Genomic DNA, 15,786 nt, shown 5'->3' with positions numbered 1-15,786 from the left:
GCCTGTAATCCTAGCTACTCAGGAGGGTGAGACAAGAGAATCACTTGAACACAGCAGGTGGAGGTTCCAGTGAGCTGAGATCGCACCACTGCACTCCAGCCTGCTCAACAAGAACAAAACTCTGTCTCAAAAAAAAAAAAGTTTCTCAGGGTATGTTTTTTAAAAAATATTTTATTACATTTAAAATGATAATTTTTCATGAAAAATATTTATTTTATGAGTGATAAATTATAAGTTTAAATATGAGGTGAATTTGTTCCCTTCAACTATCTATAATATCTATAGCATCTAGCATACAGCCCTTTGTACAAAATGTAACATTTAGAAGCTAAAATATACATCATCCTCCCCCAAAATAATGATTTTCTTGTAGACATAAGCAAGATTATTCTAAAATGCATATGTAAAGGCAAAGTAACTGGAATAGCTACTTTTTTTTAAAAAAAAAAAAAAAGAAACTGGCACAAATCAGTTTATCTGATGGCAAGGCTTATTAACAGTAGCCCCCTCTTATCTGCAGGAAATATCTTCCAGGATACCCAGTGGGTGCCTGAAACCATGGATGGCACCCAACCCCAGGTATACTATGATTTTTCCTATACATACATACCTATGATAAAATCTAACTTATAAATTAGGCACACTTAGAGATTAACAACAATAACTAAGAATAAATAGAACAATTGTAACACTATACCAGTATCACTACTCTTGTGCTTTGGGTACACTACTACTAAATAAAATAAGGGTTACTTGAAAACAAGCACTGTGATAACATAGCAGTTGATCTGATAACCAAGGGCAGCTACTAAGTGACTGATGGGTGGGTAGCATATACACAGTGGATATGCTGGACAAAGGGCTTATTCACCTCCCAGGTGGGATGGAACAAGATGCTGCAAGGTTTCATCACACTATTTAGAGTGGTGCACTATTTAAAACTTAGGATGAATTGCTTATTTCTCGAATTTTCCATTTAATATTTTTGAGCCAATTGACCATGGGTAACTGAAACTGCAAATAAGTGGCGACTATCACATATAGCTACAATAATCAAGCCTATGTACACACAGATCACACATAGATCAATGGAATAGAATATAGAATCCAGAAATAGATCCACACAAATATACCCAACTATTTTTGACAAAGTTGCAAAAGCAATTCAATGGAGGAAAGATCGCCTTTTCAATAAATGGAACTGAAACACTTAGACATCCATAGGCACAATCTAAGTCTCACAGCTTATATAAAAATCACCTGTAAATGGATCATGCACTTAAATGTAAAACATAAAACTATGAAATTTCTGGGAAAAACAAAAAACAGAATAAAAATTGTTGGGATCTAGGGTAGATTTGAAACCCAAAGCACAATTCATAAAAGAAAAAAATTGATAAATTGAAGTCCGTCATAATTAAAAAACTTTTGTTCCCATTAGGGATACAAGGACAAGCTACAGAACGGGAGAAAGTATCTGCAAACTACCATAGCCGACGAACAGTAAGGGCAAATGCAATTCAGAAAATGATGCTGGGAGGATGACATGTGGACATGCTGTCAATGTGCTTAGAAGTACTAAGGAGGGTTACATTAGGATATTGAAAATCCACTGGGTTTTCATTGGTGCTGAGTTTAGAGGTGTGTATGGGAATGCAGAGCCTTTCATTGGCTTTATTATCTGGGGGAATTCCCTCTTTTGTGTGAGTCTATATGGGAGAGACAGGGTCCCACACTCCCCTATGAAAGCAAAAAGAATTAGACATTCCCAGTCACCAAACACTAATAAGACATGGAGGTGTGAAACAGCCTGTGCAATACTCCAGCCAGGACATTATGAATCTGGATGGACGGACCGAAGGAATGGGAAAGTTAAATATTTTCCACAGTGAGGATGGTGACTCTTCCCATGGTGAGACTCCATTTTCTTCTCTGCTGCCAGCCTTTCTTGGGTCTTGCTCACTGCTGAAGTCTAATTCTCCAGCTTTTCCATCAACTCTGTGAACTGCCCAATAACTTCCCTGTAAATTATTTTTCTGCTGAAGTTAACACAAGCCATTTTCTCTTGTTTGCAAACAGGAGCCCTTAGGTGGCACATATTGTTAAATGTTTCCTACAACAAGATCATGTTAAAGTCACTCATTCCCAGGCAGATCTCACAAACACATATTTCCCGCAGCCACCAGGAGTTTCTCTCGCCTCTAATATCAACGTTATTTTTTTATTTCCTGCCCTTTTCAAAGCTGTCTGTCTCCAAGCAAATTATTCCTCTGGATCTCATCTGTCACATGCACATAATGTTACCTATTTCACAGGTGAACTTAAAATTTTTATAATAGAATACATTTATGTGGGCCGGGCATGGTGGCTCATGCCTGTAATCCCAGCTACTCGGGAGGCTGAGACACAAGAATCGCTGTAATCCCAGCACTCTGGGAGGCTGAGGCAGGTGGAGGCAGGTGGATCATCTGAGGTCAGGAGTTCAAGATCAGCCTGGCCAACATGGAGAAACCCTGTCTCTAATAAAAATACAAAAATTAGCCGGGTGTGGTGGCACACACCTGTAATCCCAGCTACTCGGGAAGCTGAGACACAAGAATCGCTTGAGCCCGGCAGGCAGATGTTGCAGTGAGCTGAGATCGTGCCACTGTACTCCAGCCTGGGCAACAGAGCAATACTCTATCTTAAAAAATAAATAAAAGAATACATTTATGTGGTTTAAAAAAAAAAAGATCCATCATCAGTGCAGAAGGGTTATAAAGCAAAAGAAGAAGAAGAAAAAAGCAACTCCCATCCATCCTGCCCAGTGTCACCCCCGCCGAGAAGGAAATGTTTCACAGTTGCTTGTGATACCTAAGGGTTTGGTGTTGGACATCTTTGATGTCAGACTCCCCTCATCCAAACTCTCCTTTACTTTGAGAAACAAAAATGATGCAAGTGAAACATCAGCTAAGAAACTGATACAGTGAAAATGATGGCAGTAAAATGATCCTAACAACCACTGTCGAAATGACCCACTTCAGTTCATGGCACCTTCAGAGGACCACTCTCAAGAAAATAAGGGGAAAATGGGTGCAGATTCCTATCTTCTGGGTGGAAAAAACAGGTGACTAACAATTTAACAGTACAAATACCTTGCAAACGGTATGATTTTAACCAGTGAAACTCCATGTATTGCATGTCTCAAGTACCCTAACGTTACCCAGGTCTCTATCTCTACAGGTTTAAAATCAAAACCCCTCGACACGTCATTCTGTAATGTTCTTACCAACCTGTATTAATTTGACATAAGTTTAGTTCCATAATTAACCTTTGCTATCTAGTCAAAAAACATAGATAAATCAGCTGGTATCAGAAGAGCGCCTCAGAGCAGTGGTTCTCACGCTCAGTCTAGTTCCCAGATGACAGAGAGCATCAACGTCACCTGGGAACTTGTTAGAAATGCAAATTCAGGCCAGCACTTTGGGAGGCAGATCACCTGAGGTCAGGAGTTCAAGACCAGCCTGGCCAACATAGTGAAACCCCATCTCTACTAAAATTCAAAAATTAGCTGGGCATGGTGGCGGGCGCCTGTAATTCCAGCTACTTGGGAGGCCGAGGCAGAAGGATGGCTTGAACCTGGGAAGTGGAGGTTGTAGTGAGCTGAGATTATGCCACGGCACTCCAGCCTGGGCAACACAGCAAGACTCCATCTCAAAAAAAAAAACCAAAGAAAAGAAAAAAAAAGAAGAAGAAATGCAAATTCATAGGCTCCACTCCAGGAATACTGAATCAGAAATTCTGGGGTGCAGTCCAATGTTAGAACCACTGCCCTAAAGTCTAACAAACTTCAAAAATCAAAATATACTCTTGAGAGTTAAGGAAACTGGGAGACAGGAGCTCCTTCTCACTGCTTTATATTTCCCCAAAGACGGCTCTCCTCATCCCTCACCCTGCTTTCTCTTCTTCCTGGCATTCTGAGTGTTTCTTTGGGAAATCAGAGAGGGCTTACAGGTCTCTTATATTTGGCCCCCAGAGCATTCTGTTTCTCAAGCTGCACTAGGCTCAGTGGAAAACTTACCAGAAATGATCAATGACGTCAACCATGAGCTCAGGAAGGGAGGGGAGGGAGAGGGCAAATAGCGGGCTTTTGACCCTCCCTGCACTAAATTATTTGTGATATGCGCTTGATAGCCACATCCATCTTGCTAAACCTCTCTCTTTGGTGTTCCTCCAGGCCAAATTGCTCTCCAACCCAGTGATGCACATTATAATTAGAGAGTTTTTAAGCAAAAAACTTCTTAACCAGGAGTGGTGGCAGGCACCTGTAGTGTCGGTTAACTACTTGGGAGGCTGAGGCAGGAAAATTGCTTGAATCCGGGAGTCAGAGATTGCAGTGAGCCGAGATCATGCCACTGCACTCCAGCCTGGGTGACAGAGTGAGACTCCATCTCAAAAGAAGCAAAAAAAACCCCCAAAACTCTCCCATATGGGCTCCACCCCCAGCGAAGATTCTGATGGAACTGGTTTGTGCAGTAGGTAGGACATCTGTGTTCTTCAAAGTCTCCCCAGGTAAATCTAACATGCAGCCAAGTCCAAGAACCTCTGGTAAACCTAGTGGTTTTCACAGGCTGGTGGCCAAATGAGCTGCCTCAGCGTCACCTGGGAATTTGTTAAAAATGCCAATTCTGGGGCCCTACTCCAGACTTACTGAATCAGAAACTCTGTAGGGTGAGGCTTAGTAATTGCACAAGCCCTCCAGGTGATTCTCATGCACAATTAATTCTGACAGCCATTGAGAGCCCTGTTCACACCTCGATTTAAGAATCTTCCCATGAAGGAGATTCTGGGAAAAGCAATGGCCAGCTCTATCTACATTAACAATCACAGTTTGCAGTTTTTAAGGACAAAAACAACTTCCTCAATTTTTTAAGCCAAGTGAGCTAATAATAATTCCAACTTGTCTTTCACTTTACATATCCATGGGAGGTGTTAATTACTCTTTCTGTCTGCCTTAAACATCACATCATAATTCTAAACGAGCAATTCCTAGAATGTACTTATGAGCTGCTGAATGATTTTAAGAGTGGCAAAGTGTTATGGAGAAAAAGCTGAAGCAAGCCCCGCTGGGCTCAGTGGGAAATGAAAAGGTAATTAAATATTATTTGGCTGTTTTCTACACCAAGCTGGAAACCCTCCCCGGGGTTTATGGGTTGAACAAATAAATAGGAGAAAATATGGATAAGCTTCTCGACATTTTTTCTTTCAGGCCCTTCAAACACCCTTGGGATCAAAATGTCCTAAGGAACTAGGAAGACCAGTGAAGGCTTGGCTACATCAAGCAAAGTTATCTTGACAAAATTTATGGTTATTGTCTTAATCCATCCAGGTGCTATAACAAAATGCCAAAAACTAGGTGGCTTATAAACAACAGAAAGCTATTTCTCATTGTTCTAGAGGCTGAGATGTCCAAGATCCTAGAAGCCAGCGGACTTAGTGTCTAGTGACGGCGCACTTCCTGGTTCAGAGACGGCTGTGGTCTCGCTGTGTCCTCACATGGTGGAAGGGGTAAGGAGCTGTCTGGGGTCTTTCTTAAAATAATGGCACTAATCCCATTCAGGAGCGTACAACCCTCATGACCTAATTACCTGCCAAAGCTCCCACCTCCTAATGCCGTCACCTTGGAGTTAGAATTTATTTTTTTCTTATTGTTTTTTTTTTTTGAGATGTGGTTTCGCCCTTGTTGCCCAGGCTGGGGTGCAGTGATGTGATCTTGGCTCACTGCAACCTCTGCCTCCCAGATTCAAGCAATTCTCCTGCCTCAGCCTCCTGAGTAGCTGGGATTACAGGCGCCTGCCACCACACCTGGCTAATTTTTGTATTTGCAGCAGAGATGGAGTTTCACTACGTTGGCCAGGCTGGTCTCAAACTCCTGACCTCAGGTGATCCGCCTGCCTCAGCCTCCCAAAGTGCTGGGATTACAGGCATAAGCCACCGCGTCTGGCCTGGAGTTAGGATTTCAATAGGTGAATTTTGAAGGAATGCAAACATTCTATCTATAGGACTTATAAAACGTTTTTATGATCCACATTGACTGTTCCTGAATTAAATCTCATTCACTTTTCTGTTGCTAGGAGAGAAACCTACAACATGACTTGGTAGGAAGCCACATAACAGAGCCTTCAAAAACCTCACATTTTCTAGATCTTAACCTTTCCCTTGAGCTGATGAATTCCCTCTTAGAAAATTCACTGAAGAGAAAGGTCCCTGCTGCAGCATATATGTGGGCAGGGAATGACTGCAGAAAGAACAAAAGCCTTCTGTGCGCATAACACAGAAATGCCCTGGATGAGAAGACAGCGTGGAAAGGCGCAGCAGTAAGGATGAGGCTGAGCCAGCAGGGCCACACGCAGAGAAATCCAGATGCAGGCCTGAAAGTTACATTTCATTCTGCTACTTGGTCATTTGAGAACCAGAGAGTTGTATTCTGAGTCCACTTGATGTTAAATATTATCCTATTCTGCAGAGTTTGAACTGGGAGCCTTGGGAGACTTCCTCACTGTATTTATTAGTATGGAGGTGCTGCTAAGGCAGTTGGAGGTGGTATGTTTTGCCTCCAGCCCCAGGGCAAGCTTCAAAGCCAACTTTATCCCATATCCATCAGCTGATGGAGAAACTCTCTGAGATCAGGAGAACCAGGTGCAAATGAGCCTGTAACCAACTTACTATGCATTTAGTTGTTTCACAATACGCATGTTCTCCACCGTAAAAATATCTCTTTTCTGAATTGACTAAATAACATATGATCAAGGCTTTAAAAATTTTAAATAATCTAAAAACATAAGGACAAAAAGTAAAATCACCTGATATTCTACCACCTAGAGACAACTGTTTGAGTCCCATCCTTTCATACATCTTTCCACCTATGCCCCTGTGCACACACACATGCAGTTTTACGCAGCTAACATATGTTGTTCTAAATTTTATTTTATTTCACTATATTTTATTTTCCTATAATTCCCCTCCTCTCCTGCTCCCCATCTCTACGTTATTGATTTTTTTTTTGCTCGACTCCTGATTCTTTCCTCCCTTCTGCTTGCTTTGAGCTTAATTTACTTCTTTCTCTGTTGTTTTAGGGTGGAAGATTAGGTTGGTTTAAGATCTTTCTTCTTTTTTCAAAACAGGGTCAACCAGGCTGGAGTGCAGTGGCACCATCACAGTTCACTGCAGCCTCAACCTCCTGGGCTCAAGCAATCCTCTGGCCTCGGCCTCTCGAGTAGCTGGGACTACAGAAACACATCACTGTGCCCAGCTACTTTTTAAATTTTTTGTAGAGACTAAGTCTCACTATCTGGTCCAGGCTTCTTTTTTTTTCGAGACAGGATCTTGCTGTGTCACAGGCTGGGGTGCAATGGTGTGAACATGGCTCACTGCAGCCTAGACCTCTGGGTGTAAGTGATCCTCCCACGTAACTGGGACCACAGATGCATGCCACCACGCCTGGCTAATTTTTTAATTTGTAGAAACAGGGTCCCACTATGTTGCTGAGGCTGATCTTGAACTCCTGGGCTCAAGTGATCCTCCCACCTCAGATTCCCAAAGTGTTGGGATTACAGGCATGTACCATGGCACCCAGCTCTTTCTTCTTTTTTAATGTAGTTATTTATAGCTATAAACTTTCCTGTTAGCACTGTTTTAGCTACAGCCCATTATGTTTGATATGCTGTATCTTCATTTTAATTCGTTGGAAAGTACTTCCTCTCTTTTTTTACTTCTCTTAGAAACAGAGTCTCACTCTGTTGTCTAGGCTGGAGTGCAGTGGCGTGATCATGGCTCACTGCAGCCTCAACCTCCTGGACTCAAGTGATCCTCCCACCTCAGCCCCCAGAGTAGCTGGGACCACAGGTGCTTGCCACCATGCTAGGCTAATTTTTTTGGAGAGATGAGGTCTTGCTATGTTGCCCTGGTTAGTCTTGAACTCCTGGGCTCAAGTCATCCTCCTGCCTCAGCCTCCCAAAGTGCTGCAATTACAAGCATGAGCTACTGCACCTGGCTTCAAAGTACTTTCTAGTTTTCCTTGTGATTCCTCTTTGTTCCACTGGTTATTTATAAGGGTGTTATTTAATTTCCACATATTTGTGAATTTTGCTCATCTTTCTGTTATTTCTAGTTTCACTCCATGTGATCAGCCTCTGTTAATCTGTTTTCAACATGCCCTTATGTTCCTAAATGTTTGTTTAGAAATCATTTATTTCTCTATGTTTTTAAATTTGTTGACACAGGGTAGCATATACTATTCCTTTATAATTCTTTTGATCTTATCTATATCTGGGTATGTTCTTTCTCATTTCTTATTTGTATATATATTTTTTTCCTTAGGCAAGAAAAGAGTTAACTGATTTCACTGGATCTTTCAAATAATCAGTTTTTGTATTTATTAATCCTTGTGACTATTTTATCTTCTAGGTCATTCATTCTAGCTTTCATCTTTAATCATTTCATTTTTTACCATTATTTTGGTTATATGATTTTTTTCTCACTTCCTCAGATGAATATTAATTAACTCTTCCATGTTATCATCCCCAAATGCTGAGTCTTCTGAATCTGTCTTCTGAGTTTCTTAACTTCTCCCTCACAGCCTTAATCTGTGTATTTTGGGTTTTTGTTTTGGAATATTTCCTCCAAGTAACTTTCCAAGTCACTAATTTTGTTTTCAAGAGTATCCCATCCTGATTATTTATTTGATAATTTTATTATTTTTTTGTAGATGGGGTCTTACTATGTCATCCAGGCTGGTCTCAAACTCCTGGCCTTATGTGATCCTCCTATCTCAGCCTCCCAAAATGCTGGGATTGTGAGCCACCGTGCCCAGTCCTGATTGTTTAAAATTAAAACTCATAGTTTTAGTTCCAGAATGTCCTTTTTACTTAATACTGAATGTCAGCCAGCTCTGAGATCAAAGTTGTATTGCTATAACTAGTTGACTTTGCCTCACACCAGTGCCTATAATAATGCTGGCTGCCCGGGCAACCTGCTCTGAGCACTCTCCCTGTGCTTCCTCTCTGTTGCTGGGTCCAGTGAGGTGCGCAGCTATTTTCCCTTTGCTGGCTATGGCTCCATTCACCCTTAGGGCTGAGTTCAGCTTGTTGGAACATCTTCAGCAGCAGAACCAGTCTGCAAGCTGTCAGTCCTCTGTTGGGAGCAGTGGGAGCATCACTGGGAGAATCTCCTCACCTACAAAGGCTAGAATCCACACAGTCTCAGAACTACAGAAGACCTGGCCCCACTCTTCATTTCCCCTGAAGCACCCTGAGGGCCAGAGAGACCTTCAACCCAGGAACATTCCTTCAGACAACTGCCTTTCGTCTCAGGGTTTGTGGATCTCCATAAGCCAAGTTCTCTTCAGGCCCCAAAGAATTCTTACCCTCACCCTAGGGCTCCTTGACTCCTGCAGGCTCTCTGCTTCTATAATTGCAGGACCAGCCCACACTGGGCCTGTTCTGTTGATAACAAAATGTTGAGTTACCTTATAACAGAGTCCACAGTTGCAAGTCATGTAGCCTGGGCATGGGCAATAGAAAAAGCTTTGACTTCTAACAACACCCAGAACCAGGGATTCCTCCCCTCAGAACCAACAAGACTGGAAGAGAACCAGACCCTGCATGCCAGAACTCCTTCAGAAGTGAGGGGTCTACTGATCTGGAAGATGTAGGGCTCAGCATACCTTACCGTAAGGTGTCAAATCTGAAGCCCTCTAATTAGACCTTGCCAAGCCAGCATTCCCAAATCCCTTCCCCTGCCTTCTGATCCCTTAAAACTTGCCCCAGACCCCAAATCAGGGAGAGAAATTTCAGCTGACTCTTGTCTCCTTGCGGGCTGGTTTTGCAATAAATAAAGCCCTTCTTTTCTCAAAAGCTGGTGCCATAGTTATCGGCTTCTGTGCACATCAGGCAGCAAGCCCATTTGCTCAATAACACTTCCTGATCCTACCTGCCTATCAGTCCACTTCTCCATTCAGGACCCATTCAGGCTGCCATCTTCCCCTGAAAGGCGCTGGCATCTCTTCTTCTTCCTTAATCTAGTTATATAATACTTATTATCCGTTTGCCAAAGGCCATGCCTACTATAGGCAACCTGTAGCAGACAGGATCATTGTCCTGCTCACAGGTCTTTGTTTCATCCTGAAGCTCACTTCCAGCTTCTGTGGACAGCTCCGATATGAAATGACCGTATCTGAACTCAAGCATCTGTGTCTCTCCACCTGAGGATGTTCTTTGCCAGGCACGTTCTTGGTTGAAAGACAGCCCATAACTACCAAGCCTCAAGTATTGAGGGGTTAAGGCCCCCAGGGTGAAGCCCTCAACAAATGAAGAACAAGTGTTGCTAACTCCAGCTTCTCAGTCCTTCCCAGGCAATGAAGGAGCAGTTGGTAAATACTCTGGCTTCCTCAGCTCTTCACTGGGACAAATCGGAGGCATGTTCCATCCAGTATCCCACAGTGCCCCCAATGGGACTGAGCTCTAGAACCCCATACAGTGATGGTGATAACCTGGTCACTAATACAACCTTTTCCAGCTTTCCTCTCTTCCCTGTCTCACCTCTGTACTTCTCCACTGTGCTTTCCGGGATCAGCAACCACATAAACTTCTTGTACTGAAGTCCCTGTTTCAGGGTCTGATTTTGGGAAACCCCAAATAAGACACAAGCATACCAGAAGCATAGTGGCGTCTCTGACAGACAGTTACCAGCATTCAGGGCCAACTTGTATCTGGGTCAATAACATAGCATTTCCAGTGCAAAGCCCTCCTCTCCAGTCAGGGTCTATGTCTCTCTCATGGGTCAGGTCAAGGCAGATAATACAGAATATAAATCTAAATTGCACCATGGTAGATCATGAATAGTAGGAATGAAAAAGTTAATGTAAATAAAAATGGACTAAGAGTGGGTAAAGGTTAGACTATCCAGGTTGACTAAAAGATAATATTTACCAGAGAAGGCCACAGACATTATGCTAGATAAGGTGCAAATCCTTTATGTTTATTGTATTTTTAGAGTTGCCTTTGTGCATCAAAAAACACTGTAAACAGTGAAAAGGAAATTCATGGGATGATAGGTAATGTTTGCAAATCATATATCTGATAAGGAATTAAGAATATATAGGCTGGGCATGGTGTTCACGCCTGTAATCCCAGCACTTTGGGAGGCTGAGGCAAGAGAATCACCTGAGATCAGGGGTTTGAGACCAGCCTGGCCAACATAGTGAAACCCCATCTTTACTAAAAATACAAAAACTAGTCAGGTGTAGTAGCGGGCACCTGTAATCCCAGCTACTTGGGAGGCTGAGGCAGGAGAATTGCTTGAACCTGGGAGGCAAAGGTTGCCGTAAACCAAGATCACTCCACTGCACTCCAACCTGGGCGACAGAGCAAGACTTCGTCTCAAAAAAAAAAAAAAAAAAAGCCGGGCATGGTGTATCACGCCTGTAATCCCAGTACTTTGGAAGGCCAAGGTGGGCGGATCACCTGAGGTCGGGAGTTTGAGACCAGCATGGCCAACATGGCGAAATCCTGTCTCTACTAAAAATACAAAAAAATTCGCTGGCCACGGGGGCAGGCACCTGTAATCCCAGCTACTCGGGAGGCTGAGGCATGAGAATTACTTGAACCTGGGAGGTGGAGGCTGCAGTGAGCCGAGATGGCGCCACTGCGCTCCAGCCTGGCAACAGAGCAGGGCTCCATCTCAAAAAAAAAAAAAAGAAGAAGATATAAAGAACTGCTGGGCCAGGCGCGGTGGCTCACGCCTGTAATCCCAGCACTTTGGGAAGCCGAGGAGGGTGGATCACGAGGTCAGGAGATGGAAACCATCCTGGCTAACACGGTGAAACCCTGTCTCTATTGAAAATACAAAAAATTAGCCGGGTGTGGTGGTGGGCGCCTGTAGTCCCAGGTACTCCGGAGGCTGAGGCAGGAGAATGGTGTGAACCCGGGAGGTGGTGGTTGCAGCGAGCCGATATCGCGTCTCTACACTCCAGCCTGGGTGACAGAGTGAGACCCCGTTTCAAAAAGAACTGCTATTACTCAACAACGAATCTCCCAAGAAACCCAATTAAAAGATGGGCAAAGGACTTGAATACACGTTTCTCCAGAGAAGATGTACAAATGCATGGTAAGCATATGAAAAGATGCTCAACATTGCTAATCATTGGGGAAATGTCCATCAAAACCACAGTGAGATACCACTTCACATCTATCAGAATTGCTATTACTTCAGGAAACAGAAAATAACAAATGTTGGTGGGGGATGTGCAGAAATCAGAACCTTTGTGTACTGCTGGTGGGAATGTTAAATGGTGCAACCCCTGCAGAAGACAGTATGGCAATTCCTCAAAAAATTAAACATAAAATTACCCTATATCCAACAACTCCACTTCTGAATATATACCAAAATAAAAACTGAAAGCAGGGACTCAACTAGATACTTGTACATCAATGTAAAGTGGCATTATTCACTATAGCTGAAAGGACGGAACAACTCAAATGTCCCTCGATTGATAAATGGATAAACAAAACGTGCTATATATATGCAATGAAATATTCTGCCTTAAAAGGAAGTAGGCCAGGTGCGGGAGATCATGCTTGTAATCCCAGGACTTTGGGAGGCCAAGGCAGGAGGATCACTTCAGGTCAGGATTTCCAGACCAGCCTGGGCAACGTAGCGAGACTCCTGTCTCTACAAAAACTTTTAAAAATCGCCAGGCATAGTGGTGCGTGCCAGCAGTCCCAGCTAAGCGGGAGGCTGAAGCAGGAAGATCACTTGAGCCTGGGAGGCCAAGGTTGCAGTGAGCCAAGATCCTGCTACTGCACTCCAGCCTAGGCAAAAGAATGAGACCCTGTCTGAAAAAAAAGAAAAAAGGAAGTAAATTCTGACACATGCCACAACATTGATGAACCTTGAAGACATTATGCTAAGTGAAATAAGCCAGACACAAAAGGACAAATATTGTATGATCCACTTATATGAGGTTCCTAAAGTAGTCAAATTCATGGAGCCAGAAAGTAGAACGGAGGCCGCCAGGGGCCAGGGAAAAGGGGAAAGAGGAAATGAAGAGTTACTGTTTAACAGGTCCTGAGCTTGAATTTGAGAAAATCAAAAAGCTCTCAGATGGATAATGGTGATGGCTGTACAATAGTGTGAATATACTTAATGCCTCTGAACTGTACACTTAAAAATACTTAAAAGAGTAAATTTTGTGTTATGTATATTTTCACAATAAAAAATACTTCAGAGTTGTGAAATACTACTAAGGCTACTTCCTAAAAATTATGTCATGGTTATATCTGAAATATCATACAATAATGAAAGGGAAAGGAAACATTCAGATCCAAAACTTTTTGTGACTACAGAACTCTACAGACACACTGACTGACTCTAATTAGTCAGGTATAAATGAAATGACCAGGAAATGGTTCCTTGATGACACCTGTGACTGCACCTGCTATTTTGAGTACAACATCAGTGGCTGACATGGTATTCAAAATTCTCCCACTGTGCAGAGTAGTCAAGAAACCTGTTTCTTCTTACAAAAAACGTGAAGTGCATATAGGTCCCCTAGATCTCACTGGACTCTAGCCAGCAGTAAATCATGACAAATTAGCCAATATGTAAGCCCTGTTGTAGACACAGAATAATTATAAGACAAGGAATTTGTCATCCACTTGTGCAGAGATTAGCACAAATAAGCCAAAATAGGATTGAAACAAGGTTAAAAAAATCACTTATATATGGAATACGTGGTGTATCCCTTCCTTTTTTCTGCGAATTAAGACATCAAATTGCTTTACTCACCAGAAGCATGGCCCTTGTACTTTCTCAACAAAGAATAAGGCATTTTCCCATCTGTCACAGCAGCTTCTGCTCATGACCAGAAACATCCTTCATTCCTTTATCTAAGCCTAAACATTGTGCAAAGCCGCTGCCATGCTCAAATCAGCTCTTGGAAATGGATGGTATAGCTGGGAATCTCAGGAACTGGAGAAGATATCATTGCCAGGAATGACATCATGATGAAGATCTCTTACCCTCTGCAAGATTGGGATAGGGTGTGGTGTCTCACTGTCCATCATATGAATGAGAAAAATTAGGAAAAAGAAAGAACACCAGGTATGTAGGGAAAAGCAGCGGAGAAATGTCTAAGACGCTGGTTCTCAACCTTGGCTGCAAGTTGGAATCATGTAGGGAACTTTAAAGAAATACTCACACCTGGGTCCCTTCCCTCACCCCAGTCATTCTCCATTGAGATTATGATTCAATCTGGGATTGTGATGTGGGCGTCAAGAATGTTATAAAGTCACCATGGGATCTAATTCCTAGCCAAGGTTGTAAACCACTGCTTTAAGAAGACAAATTTCCTGATTCTTAGGTCAGTCTTCTGGGATCCCGGCTGGGATCACAATTTACTGCAAGAGCTAATAACCACAATTAAAATAGTCTTGAAAAATCACTTTCCAATATGACAGTGAAGATGTGATTATATTCGTCACTAGAGGGCGAAATTTCTTAATTTTCAACATTTAATAACTATCATCGACTCAAGGTTAAGAATTCACTGAGGTTTGTCTCTTAAAACAAAACAAAAATGAGTAATTGAAGTTCTAACGAAGGTACACTAAAGCTTGACTTTCATGCTATCAGCTCCTACCTATTTATGAAGTGAGACTTTAAGACACAATTGAGAGCACTGTGTCCTTTCATTGCCACATACCCTCTTCCCAAAGGGATTGTATTTTATAGGGTGTATTGTTTTTACAAAGTAAATGGCTTTACTGTGTAGTCTATGTTACAAAACAGAAGGTAGGGCATCTTGAAACAGAAATTTTGCATTACTAACCAGCTCCCAGAGGGGTCAACTCTGAGGCTGCTGGTAGAGAACTATACTTTGAGTAGTAGGAGGTGGGGAACCTAGGGGCAGATACCATAACTCATTTTCTAAAGATATTCTAAAATGTAAACTCACACACTGATAACATGATTCCTTCCCATCTATCATTCATCTATCTATGTATCTATGTATCTATCTACCTATCTATCATCTGTCCATCTGTCATCTATCATCATGAAGGCAGAGAGACCACAAATCCAGGGGATTCCAAATTGACTGTGTATTAGAATCACTTGGTTTTGTCTTAAAAATAAAGATTCTAGGCCGGGCGTGGTGGCTCACACCTGTAATCCCAGCACTTTGGGAGGCCGAGCCAGGCGGATCATCTGAGGTCAGGAATTAGAGACCAGCCTGACCAACATGGAGAAACCCCATCTCTACTAAAAATGCAAAATTAGCTGGGTGTGGTGGCACATGCCTGTAATCCCAGCTACTCGGGAGGCTGAGGCAGGAGAATCTCTTGAACGTGGGAGGCGGAGGTTGCGGTGAGCCGAGATCACGCCATTGCACTCCAGCCTGGGCAACAAGAGCAAAACTCCATCTCAAAAAATAAATAAATAAATAAAAATAAAAATAAATTTGAAAATAAAAATAAAGAGACTTAGTCTCAACCCCTGGAGGTTATGATCAGTACGTCTGGAGTAGGGCCTGGAATTTTATTTTTAACAAGTGCCCAGGAGATTTTGCTGGAGACTGTTGCTTTTGAAAATCACTGTTCTTCTTCAAGGTTTTTCCTTTACAAAGAAATTGAGGCTAGAAGAGGAGAAGGGACCTTTCAAAGTTAGTGACATTACCAAAGCAGGATCCAGGTTCTCCTGGCCCTGCTAAACTGAGACACTTGTTGGAATTCAGCATGTGTGCTTGATCCT

At 42.5% G+C, this 15,786-nt stretch overlaps 1 protein-coding gene across 1 annotated transcript in view; it reads right to left on the bottom strand.

Annotated features, from left to right (window-relative positions):
* GLDC (glycine decarboxylase) overlaps positions 1-15,786 on the bottom strand; it is a 112,351-nt gene that overhangs the window by 38,341 nt on the left and 58,224 nt on the right. The gene's annotated exons all lie outside the window — the stretch shown is intronic.

This window comes from Pongo pygmaeus, chromosome 13 (genome assembly GCF_028885625.2).
Source record: "Pongo pygmaeus isolate AG05252 chromosome 13, NHGRI_mPonPyg2-v2.0_pri, whole genome shotgun sequence".
NCBI lineage: Eukaryota > Metazoa > Chordata > Mammalia > Primates > Hominidae > Pongo > Pongo pygmaeus.
This window is presented reverse-complemented; position numbering and strand designations above follow the sequence as displayed.